Here is an 11731-nt window from a genome sequence, read left to right on the forward strand (position 1 = left end):
ACATTTAAATTGCTTATTTAAACTGAGTAAAGTAAAAATTCAGAGAATGACATGCCCTCCTGAAACTCTCATGTTTCACAATGAAACAGTCATTTATGGCCACATTATATCACATTCATGGAGTTGAAATGAGGAGGACAGATGTTAAATTGAGTCATGACTTTTGATACTACATCATTGCTATTCAAGTTTATGCAAATGATACCAAATGACTAATAGATAATTCTAACACAATTCTTTGGGAGGCCAGAAACAAACCCTACTAGTATTCTCAATTTCAAATGAAAAAATATCACATTCAGGAAAGTATTATTTTTTTCTAATAATACATCTTCTATGTCTCCAATAATATATGATTTTTGTTATTGAATACTATGATATCATAAAATTTTATCATAAGATGAATATTTTTAAAAGTGTACCTCAAGGACCTGTTGAGAATATGTGTTGGTCAGGGATCACAGAATACAGCAATGGGGAACAAGAGGGTTCCAAGTGCATGAAGAGAATATTTGTGTTCTCTTTTAGACGGAGAAAGAAGCCACCTTTTAATTCTTTTTCTTAAACTAGACATTTAGAAGATTTATCTGAATTCATATATCTGATTTTAGTGTAGGTAATTCTTTTATTTACTACAAAATATAAATCAAAGAAATGGCCAATAATTTTAAAGAATCCAATTAAATTTGAATTATTGAAAAACACATCACTATTACACAAAAAAAAAAAAATGAAATGAATTTAGTTCATCCGAAAGATGTCTCATTAATCCACATTTTAACTAAGCACTGTAGGGCCTTTGTCTCTGCTGCTCTGGTGGTAAAAGGCATGGTCAATATGATGAAGTATCTCGGGCTCAGTGAGCTGTCTGGTTACTGTTCCTGGATACTGCTTGTGTTGTTCCTGTGCTGGATTCAGCCAGATCTGCGCATCTCTCCATATGCATGCCATTTTTCAATAAAATTATTTCTAGACAAAACACAGAATTGTCACTTTAATGTCTTCTCTCCACATATTAATGATAGAACAGTCTGACAAATGAAGACATTTGTGGGGAACAATGAACAATAAATATGAAATTTCCATCCTTCAGCAGACATAAATCCCTGGGTTTCCCTAAAGAAGTCGGCTTCAAAGTCCTGAGGACTGAGGAACAGTTTTCACATAATTTGATGCTGTGTTATATCAACTTTCCCTGGTGACAAACACAATCTGTATTATACAATAAAATATCTAGCTAATACATTTAATCGTGTGACTCAGCTGTTAAGATTAAAGATTTTACTGCATGTCATCCAATCCCCTTATACTCAGAAAAAAATAACTTCTTTCATCAGAAAGTGAGTATTTGAATTAGAAATGCCTTCACAACCACTATACAGGCTTGCTCCGCTTTTACTTCAGTATTTCTATTTTTGAAAGGTGAAAAATTCCGCTTTTGAAATAATATTTACAACAGCAAACTTTTAAATTTCCATTTATGTTAGATGATTTTAAAACCTGGAAAATTAGTCAGCATTCAAACACAAATTTGAAATTGTGCTAAAATCATTTATCTGGTTTTGGAAGCACAATTTCTTTGTTTTGATTCTTCCATGATTAGTTTTAGAAAGCAAGTAAAGGGAAGCATAAACCTGTTAAGATCCTCTGTACTGAATCATGGTGGGACAGTGAAACACAGGATATGGACGGATGCTGCTAGTCTCAGAATTAACCGATCTAGAGTACTGATTCCGCAGATTGTTGTCACTGCTGAACAGAGCGTGGTGTGTTGTTTGGGTAACAGAGTGCGTGGCCCTTAGTCTACTAAGTCTTTGAACTTCCTTCTTTGTGTATTCTCTGGCTTTTCTCCATGCCCATGAGCAGAAAAGTAAAATGAACTCCAGAGTTTGGAATCAAACAGAAGACAACTTCAAGTCGGAGGGCATGCCCAGGAGAAGCAGAAATCATCTGTGTCACGTAATGTAAGCCAGGTATTGAAGTGTTACATATTTTTCTTATCTCAGAAAGCTATCCTACCATAGCATGTGGCTAGGTAGAAAAATCCAAACACAGTTGGACTAAACATCAATCACTGCAATGCTATTTAAAGAATATATAAACTCTCGTTTTAAACTAGGGGTCAGTGAAATGAGAAAGAATTCAAAGTAAGAACAACGAGGCACATTCTGGAAGTGCCTAGTCTGCTAAACAAAGAATATATGATGTACGTTTTAAAAAAATGATAAGGAAAAGAACAAGGCACAAGAAGAGGAAGAGGAGGGAAGTGGGGGGAATAGAGGAAGGAGGAAGAGGATATTTTTAGTTACTGCTACAGTGACTTCATATTTTTAGTGTTGTACTTGAACCAGGGGTCACATGCAATCTATGAAAGTGCTTTACACCTTCAGATGGAAGGTCATATGGTCATTATTGTTTATGGGGGAAGAATAATTGTGCATGTTGAACTGAATATTTAAAATCAGGTTGATACTCTTTTCTTTTTTTCATTTTGTTTTAAGGCAAATTAAGTTGGACAAATTGTAAATACAACTGGGATTATGCTACTCAAAGCTTAATATACAGCTGATCAATTTAACAGAAACATAAATTTAGGCTATCTCAATAATATTTGTCATAGAGTGTTCATTTTTTTCCTCTGTCCTATTGCTGTGAAGAGACACCATGACCAAGGGAACTGTTATGGACAAAAGCATTTAGTTGGGGGCTTGTTTACAGTTTCAGAAGTTTATCACCATGGTGAAGAGCAGGGTAGCTCATATGAAATAACAGGAGCAGTAGATGAGAGCTAAATTATGGTCTTTAGACAGAGAGAGAGAGAGAGAGAGAGAGAGAGAGAGAGAGAGAGAGAGAGAGAGAGAGAGAGAGAGAGAGAGAGAGAGAGAAAATGAGCCTTGGCCTGGCTTAGGCTTTGAAACCTCCAAGAGTCTCCTGTCCCCCAGTGATACACTTCCTCCAGCAAGTTACATCCTATCCTTCTCAAGTAGTCTCACTCTCTGATGATTAGCATTCAAAAATATGAATCTATGTGGGCCATTATTATTCAAATTACCAGAGTAACCAAAAATGGTGTTGTATAATTATTTAGAACTTTAAAATTATTATCTTCATGAATGTGAAAGCTACACTTATCTTGTAAATAATGCTATATATTTATGGTTCTCTTCAAATGCACAGGAACAATTGTAAATGTCCTACTTAATGACATTGATATATGATGGGTATATTATATGATGATTTTGATAGTTTAAAGAATATTCCCTGTGATTTAGAATCTGTATATTTTGCAAACTATATTTTTACTGTTCTTAAATGGAAGCAGGATATTAATTCAGTTCCTTCCTCGAGCTATATATACTTTTAATTTACTTCTACTGTAGAAAAATTGTATTTTGTTTTGAGTGAGTAGTGTTACCAGGAATGACCTCAGTGTTTGGAGCAAGCTAAGCACATCTTACCATTGAGCTACACTTCTACATCCATTGTTATAATAAAATAACTTTAAAGGAAGGACACAAAAATCAACTACTTATGTAAATACCTTATTTATTTGAATTATTAAGTGATTAGTCAGTGAAGCTTTAACTTCATAAGCAATCCCAATTGATTTTTATTCTCATATATTTATATAAGTTTTTGCAAAAAAAATATTTTTTGAATAAAGGAATTGTATCCATGATGAAACAATAAACTTCATATGACCTCAAATTTTATTTGCTTGACTGTGGTTGAAGATTTTAAAATGATTAATGCCAGGTGCAATCAAGTGGCCCAAAGCAAAAGCTCTCATGACCTTGATCTATTCTAGTTGTATAAGTTTAGTCTGTTTTATTTTATTCATATACAGTTTCCAAGCCTTATATTATAAGTGTCTGTAGAAAAGATAAGCTTATAAAGAGTATAGAAATAGAAATCTCATTCATAAAGCACATGTTCTAAATAGGCACAGTGTATCCAGAAGTCAAGGAAACCATATGTTTTCCTTTTACTATCACATAAAAGGCTCTTTGTACATACAAAAGCTTATTTAATTTAAAGCTAGGTTTTTGGACTGGGGTAATGTTTTTAGATCACACATAACTCCCATAAGTAGTACTTATATATAATATTAATGTGAACGCATTTATTTTTTTGTAAATGTACACAAGACACAAAGAGCTACATGGACACAAACGCAAATAAACAGAAGAGACAAGGGGCTGATGGTATTTTCTCTGCTTGTATCTGCCCATGACTAGGAAAAACATCATTATTTTCATTATTTCAATGCTTATATTTTTTTTTCTGTACACATGAACTTGAATCCTTATAAAACGAATAAAAACTCAGTTACTCTGGATTTTTTTAAACTTTATTTTTATTTTATACGCATTGGTGTTTTCCCTGCATATCTGTGTGAGGATGCCAGATCCCCTGGAACTGGAGTTCCAGACAGGTGTGGGCTATCATGTGGGTGCTGGAAGTTGAACCTGGGTCTTCTGTAATACAGTCAGTGCTCTTAGCCACAAAGCCATCTCTCCAGCCCCCAGTTACTACAATTTGAATAAGTAGATTATTTTTTGACAAATTTCTCAGATCAATTTGAATTTAAAACAAGTCCCAATTACACATCCACAAACAGTTGCCAATAGGCAGAAATTGAACGTATTATGTTCAATGTCAGAATATACTGGATCTTCCAATATGCCAGGCTTAATACTTACTTCCCCAAGATTCCATCAGTATAATATACCATGGGCTTACGTATAACTAAGAAATGTGAACTGAAATGATGTCACTTTATAGTAAGTTTAATAGGCAAGGCATCTTCTGCACTTTATTTATCTCTTCTGTTATCTGAACAAAGAGAGATCAGGATTTCTAAAGATGTCAGGGCTACCCAGGGAAAGTATATTAGCCTGGACATTACAATTAAAAGTTTCACAGTGAGTATCTGAGTGAAGAGGAGAAAGGAAAGATAGATTGATGGATGGAAGTGGATTCAACTCTGTTAATGGGCACTTACTTTCCATTTGGTTGAACTTTGTATGCCCTTTCAAATACTGATTAATTGATAATCATGTTATGCTTAGGTTTCTGCTTTCTGTCTTCGAATTTTCTCTTGAACTTGCACCTCTCAACTTCATCGGTACAACAGAAATTATTTTTATAAAACGCACCAATGTATTTTAACATATAGCATGTAGCAGCAGTTGGCTGAGCTCACTAGTCCTCCCCCTTTAAGCCATTTCTTATCTCAGCTAACAACCTGTTTGACATTTCTCTTGCTTAGTTCTTCCAAGTTTCTCCTCATCTCTTTCAATTCTCTTTTTCCATATTTATATTAATACCTTCCAATGATGTTTTTCGTATGTTCCTCATAAAATACCACTGTTGTAGTTCAGCCACTATGTGACCATTCCCCCAGACAACATTCCTCACATATAGCAAAACTGCCAAAATTTGCTTAATCACTTTAGCGGATCAATAGCCAATTTAGCTTTTTTACTATTTATTTATTAAGTGGTAGTGTGGATTAACCCAGGGCTATGGCCATCTTTTATCACTGAATTACATTCTCAAACGTATTATTACTTAATTTGTGATTATTTGTAATTAGTTGTGTATGTTAATGGGATTCTGTATGATGGTGCATCACTATAAAGTTCTCTTGTACCTTTTCCCGAACTCTTACTGTTTGTCTTAGTGCTCTGTTGCTATGAAGAGACACCATGGACAAGGCAAATTTCATGAAAGAAACTATTTAATTGCTTACAGTTTTAGAAGGTCAGTTCATTACCATCATAGTGGAATGCATGGTGGCCCACACTCAGAAACTGTGCTGGAGAGTTGCTGAAGGCTACATTCTGATCTGCAGCCAGAGAGAGGGAAGTGTGGACTCTGGATTTGGCACTGCCTTTTGAAACCCAAAGCCCACCACTAGTGACACACTTCCTCCACCAAGGCCATGCCTCCTAATCCTGTCAAATAGTGCCACTCCTTGGTGATCAAGCATTTAAATATGTGAGCCTCAGGAGGCCATTTTTTATTTAAACCACAACGCTATTTTTCTCTGGCCCTTGTTGATGAGTTTCTACAACCATTGTTTTTATTATCAACCTGCTCACATCTTGCACTGCAGGATTTTCCCTTGCACATTCTCCATATGTAAAGAATGTACTCAGAGGTCTCACTTCTTTCCTTTCCATAAGTATTTAACTACAGATATTTTGATTTTTTTTTAGTGGCTACATTATTTGTAAGTTGTTTCATTCCTGGGTGTTTATTATCTCTCTATTTCCCTCACATATTTATGACCTTGTATGAGACTGTGATTTATATACTTACTCATTATAGTTTAGGTTGTGAGGTATCCACCAGAGAAGACTACTCAGAAACAGGTTCAAGCCAATAGAAAGTCTTTCTTAGCCAGCTGGAAACTACACAGGGTGTTTAGGACCCCAGAATAGTCCTGAGCCTTCGTTAGGTTGAGCTTTCAAGCAGAAACTCCACATCCTTGGTTGACACACTCAGTCAGTGAGAACAGTTAGTTAGAAGTATAACTACAGAAGTCAAAAAGCAAGTTGGTATATTAAGTGACATTCCCAGAACCTTGGACTTTGATAGATTGGGTCTTTATTCTTATTTTGTCAGGTGGTGGCTGGCTGCATGCTGAGTTTCATGACCTGAATGATATTTGCATCATGGCATCAGTTGTGCCAAGTTCTGGGGCCTTTTACATATGGTTATAGTCCTAAGAACGTGAACAGAAAAGCATAAAATGTAAGAAATCTAAGACATTCAGACACAGAGAATATTTAGTACAATTAATAGGACTCTATCAAGGCAGAAGGCAGGAAAGAAGAAAACAACACTCCGAAAGCTCATTAGGATGATTTTCTTCAAGCTGATTAGTTCCTGCTGTCATTTCTCCATAGGTGTCTTGAAAATCTTAGGATGATTAATCTCATTTTGTACAGGTGATCTTAAGCTTCTACTCAGGTGCAATGCCTAATGAACAAGAGAATTTGTCCCTGACTATTAATATTCTAATCTATCAAATTTAAATTTTTCCCTGGTGGTAAGCAGGCTTCTTCAGAATTCAACTTAATTTCAACAGATGCTTTCAGTATTTTTTTTATCAAAATAAGAATTATTTCCACATTCATTTCTTCTGTTCACAATTCTTCCAACCAGTCCAAAATAATGTGTTCAAACCATTGCTTTAGTATTTTATATACCACATTATCATAAATAAAATTATTAGTATATTATGTTTGTTAAAACAAAATATAAAGAATATTATTTGAATGAGAAATCATACATATATTTTAAATTATATATTATTCTGCATACAAAGAAAGTCAATTACATATATATAGATAGATAGATAGATATTTCCTGTCAATTACATGTAATTATGATATGAATAGGCTAATTAATTTGATAAAGTAATTACACATTGTTCAGTAATCTAGTAGTCTAATCTAAAACACCAACTAGATGAAGCATTCGTGAAAGCTATGTCAAATAGTCAACACAACATTTGTATAGCCTAAGGCTGAATAATAGTGTAGGGCTAAGGATTTCTGCTAAAGAACATGAATTGGTTACAATAAAAAAATAGGTTTGTGAGTAAAACAAGAACCATTAATTTAACCCCCAAATCAGTAGGATTTCAGGCACAAAGCATTTTGATTTGAGCTAAATCCTCTTGTTGTCTGTCTAGCATGCAGCATCTCTGAGCAAGAATGTGATGTAATAAGAAAAGCATTTTCAACAGCCTGTGGGCTTATGGGGACAATATTGAAGTGCATGCTCAGAAAGGCAGTGACTGAGGGAAGAGACAAAAGAGTAAACACAGTACTCTGCACTATTTATCAACTTGAGAATCATGATGTTATTTAATCATCTCAAGTTAAATTTTATTGATAGTCTTAACCAATAGCTCATGAAGAAACATCTAGGTAGATTAGGTCGCCATGAGACGAAAATATGTAACTGAAGAGAGTCCTACAATTTGCTTCAAAATTATAAAATCATCAAAACTAAGGAAAATCTGAGAAACTAAGTTATGACCAAGAGTACCATACAGTGAAATATGTATAGTGAATTTAATGTGGAAAATGGAGCAAAAAATACATTAAAGAAAAACAGAAATATGAATCTAGTAGGGACTTAAGAGATTAAAAATGAACATTTTTCAGGTGAATTCAAACAAAAATAAAAGTTAGTGTTCATATCTATAAAGAGATTCCAAAGAGATCAGCACTGTGGCATGCCTGTCTCCCCACACTGTTGATCTGAGCCTGGTTGGCTTCGCATATTACATTCCAGCATCAGTGAAGACAGGAAAGTGTCTGAACTGCAGAGTGTCTAATGGAAAAGAAAGCCTGTTGTGTGTCCTTTGGTTTTGCTTTTCATTTATTTATTTAGTTAGTTAGTTAGTTAGGGATTAAGATAGGAATTATTAGTAAGGCCTGGTCACATGTATAAAAAGATTTTACATCAATAAAATCAACATAAAGTCTCCCAAAATACACTGTAGGTAACTAACAGAAGTACTGCATTTACACTGAAAGACAGAAAGAAAGAAAGAAAGAAAGAAAGAAAGAAAGAAAGAAAGAAAGAAAGAAAGAAAAAAAGAAAGAGAGAGAAAGAGAGAGAGAGAGAGAGAGAGAGAGAGAGAGAGAGAGAGAGAGAGAGAGAGAGAGAGAGAGAGAGAGAGGAAGGAAGGATGGAAGGAAGGAAGGAAGGAAGGAAGGAAGGAAGGAAGGAAGGAAGGAAGGAAGGGAGAGAGAAAGACTCACACAGAATGAGATGTGTCTTCCTGCAGGTTTCCATTGATTGTGAGAAAAAGATGAATGAAGCAAAGATTGACTTGCACTGGAAAGACTACAAATTAGCTTACATGAGTTTGCCTTTGCAGGAAATTAGAATGAACTTCACTAATCAGGTAAATGTAAGGGAAGAACAAGGCAGTAAATTGTAATTAATATTAAATATAGGTTGAGGTGAAGAAATACATGAAAGAGGGCATAAGTTACTTTTTTGTTGCTTTGATAAGACACCATGTCCAAAGCAACTTACAGAAGGGCAGGTCTATTTTGCTAAGAGTTCCAGAGGACTGAGCATCCATCATTGTTGGGAGCGTAACAGCAAACCCTAGGCATGGTAAAAGGAACTAGGTGATGAGAGCTCACATCTTGAACTGTCAATATTTGGGAGATTTTAATTTAAAATAGTGTGTTGTATTAATATTACTATATTATTTAACCAATGGCATATTCTTTCTCTGAAAAATATATATCTGTATAGTGTTATACGAAAATGTTTATACTATTGTCATGGTTTCTTCAAATTTTAGATGCTCAGGAAATAACAGTACTCTTAGGAGTTCTTTTAATCATACTTTTAAGTAAGAAACTGAATATTGAAAACAATTCAGGGGAGGGGCTTGGACCTACCTCAACTGAATGTATTTGCTCTGCTGCCTCCCCATAGGAGGCCTTACCTTGTTGGAGGAGGGAATGGGGGATGGGTTGGAGGGGAAGGCTAGGAGGTGTGAAGAGGGAAGAGAGATCTGTGGTTGGTATGTAAAATGAATAAAATTTACTTAATAAAATATAAAAAATGTTAAACCACTTTTCAATATTAAATGTTGATTGAAATAAATAGAAAAAATTACATAAAATCCTTAGTATGCAAATCTGTTTTGTATTTGATATTTTCAAGATTTATTCATTTTTATCAAAATATTATTTGAAAAAAATATATACCAATCACTAAGTAGCAAAAATTAAAAGTTACAAATGTCATCTGATAGAAATTTGTATTGATATATTCTATGCAGACAGTACATGTTTGTACTATATATAATCAACAAAACAAAGTCAGCAGGGTTAACAATCTGTAATTTTTTTATTTTTATTTTTCGAGGCAGGGTTTCTCTGTGTAGCTTTGGGGCCTGTCCTGGATCTTGCTCACAGAGATCCAACTGGCTCTGCCTCCCAAATGCTGGGATTAAAGGTGTGTGCTACCACCGCCCAGCGTAACAATCTATAAACTTTTTAATTCAATGTTTTTTCTATTTACTTTAGCCATTGAATTAAATATTGTTACTAGCCCTAAATACTTATTTTTTCATAAGATAACTGATGGAAAATTTGGTAAGGAACCATGCAGTAGGTTCTATTCATTATCAGCTAGAATTTAATGCACTAATAGAATGTCTTATGTGAGAGTGTGGACCCAAGGCACATGAAGGGAAAAAGGAGTCACAAATATACTTTGGAATCTTGTGTTTTCACACAAAGAAAATTGTAGCTATTGTTCATAGCAAGATATAAAAGAAAATATCAAAAGGCAATAGCTTTCTGTACCATCATAGACTGTACTGTGAGAAAACTTTTTTCAATAGAACAAGAATGCATAGAATGTTGGTTATAGAATACAGAAAGCATGTGTGAGATGAATGGGGGGAAATTAAGTATTGAAAAGCTTTCCACATACAAGAAAACTTTTAAGAAGCCACATGGCTTGTAGGAAATTGGAAATGTAGTAATCTAATTCAAAAGCAATTTATAAGTTAGATTATCATTAATTTCTATTAGAATGCTTGGAATTCTTTTAATAATATAGAAATGATATCATAGCCTAGTCAAATACATTTAAAATTGTTAAGAACACAGTAAATCCATAAAAACATAGATGAAGGTAAGATTTTTTCCCCTGTTGCAAAAGTAATACAAAATATTATTTAGCACACACTATAACCCTCATTTTCCAGTTAATTTATACTGATATATTTATTATTTGTACAATAACAATATATATTGTGCTAGTTAATGTCAGTTTAAAAAAATTAGGACATTTTAAAATACCATAACCCAAATTGTAAGGTTGGTCTTTCTGTGACCTGTGAAAAGGAACCCAATTTTAACTGTACAATGTTTTCCTGAACAAAGAATATTCACATGTTTATATGTCCTGTTTGATACTCTGGTATTTACTCTTGCTTCAAGAACAGCATTATAGTATTTTTTATTCACTAGCCATCTAGACTGTAGCATAAACATGACACTTATAGATGGAAACTTTGTATTTATATAACTGACACACAGGGCTCATATTCACAATAACCCAGCAATAACAGCATCCTTCTGCTGGTTGCAGTACATATAAAAAGGCAGATGCACTTTTAAGCCAAGAAATCCACAGGGACCTTTTAGATGTTCAATTGCTTTGAGATATATCTACTGAGCACATTTTATACCACTCACTTTATTTATTTTCTTGATTTAACAAATTTATAAGGAATAATTAATTTTAAAATTATTGTTATTCATTTCTTTTTAGAATCTCTGAAAATGTGCTTGAAATATTGAGCATTCTCCTCCCATCTCCTCCCAGATATCCTTTTCAACCTCCCTACATATGCAACATATGCAACTGTGTGTTCTAATGCTTTCTCAGAATTATATACATAAGTACTCTATCTACATTATATACACCCCTCTTCCTCCTTCCATGTTACATGTTACCCCCATGCCCTCCCAAATCCATGAACTCTTTGCTAACTGCATATTTTTATTTTATGTATTTATTAAAATCTACACAGACATACACAAAAGCATGCACGCACATGCATATCCCGCTGAGTCCAGTTGCTGTAGTTCTTATGTGTACATTTTCAGAGCTGACCATTTGGGATTGGATAAACTCTCAAGGGCTTTTCCCTGGAGAAGACTGA

This window comes from Peromyscus eremicus, chromosome 9, assembly GCF_949786415.1.
Source record: "Peromyscus eremicus chromosome 9, PerEre_H2_v1, whole genome shotgun sequence".
Classification (NCBI taxonomy): domain Eukaryota; kingdom Metazoa; phylum Chordata; class Mammalia; order Rodentia; family Cricetidae; genus Peromyscus; species Peromyscus eremicus.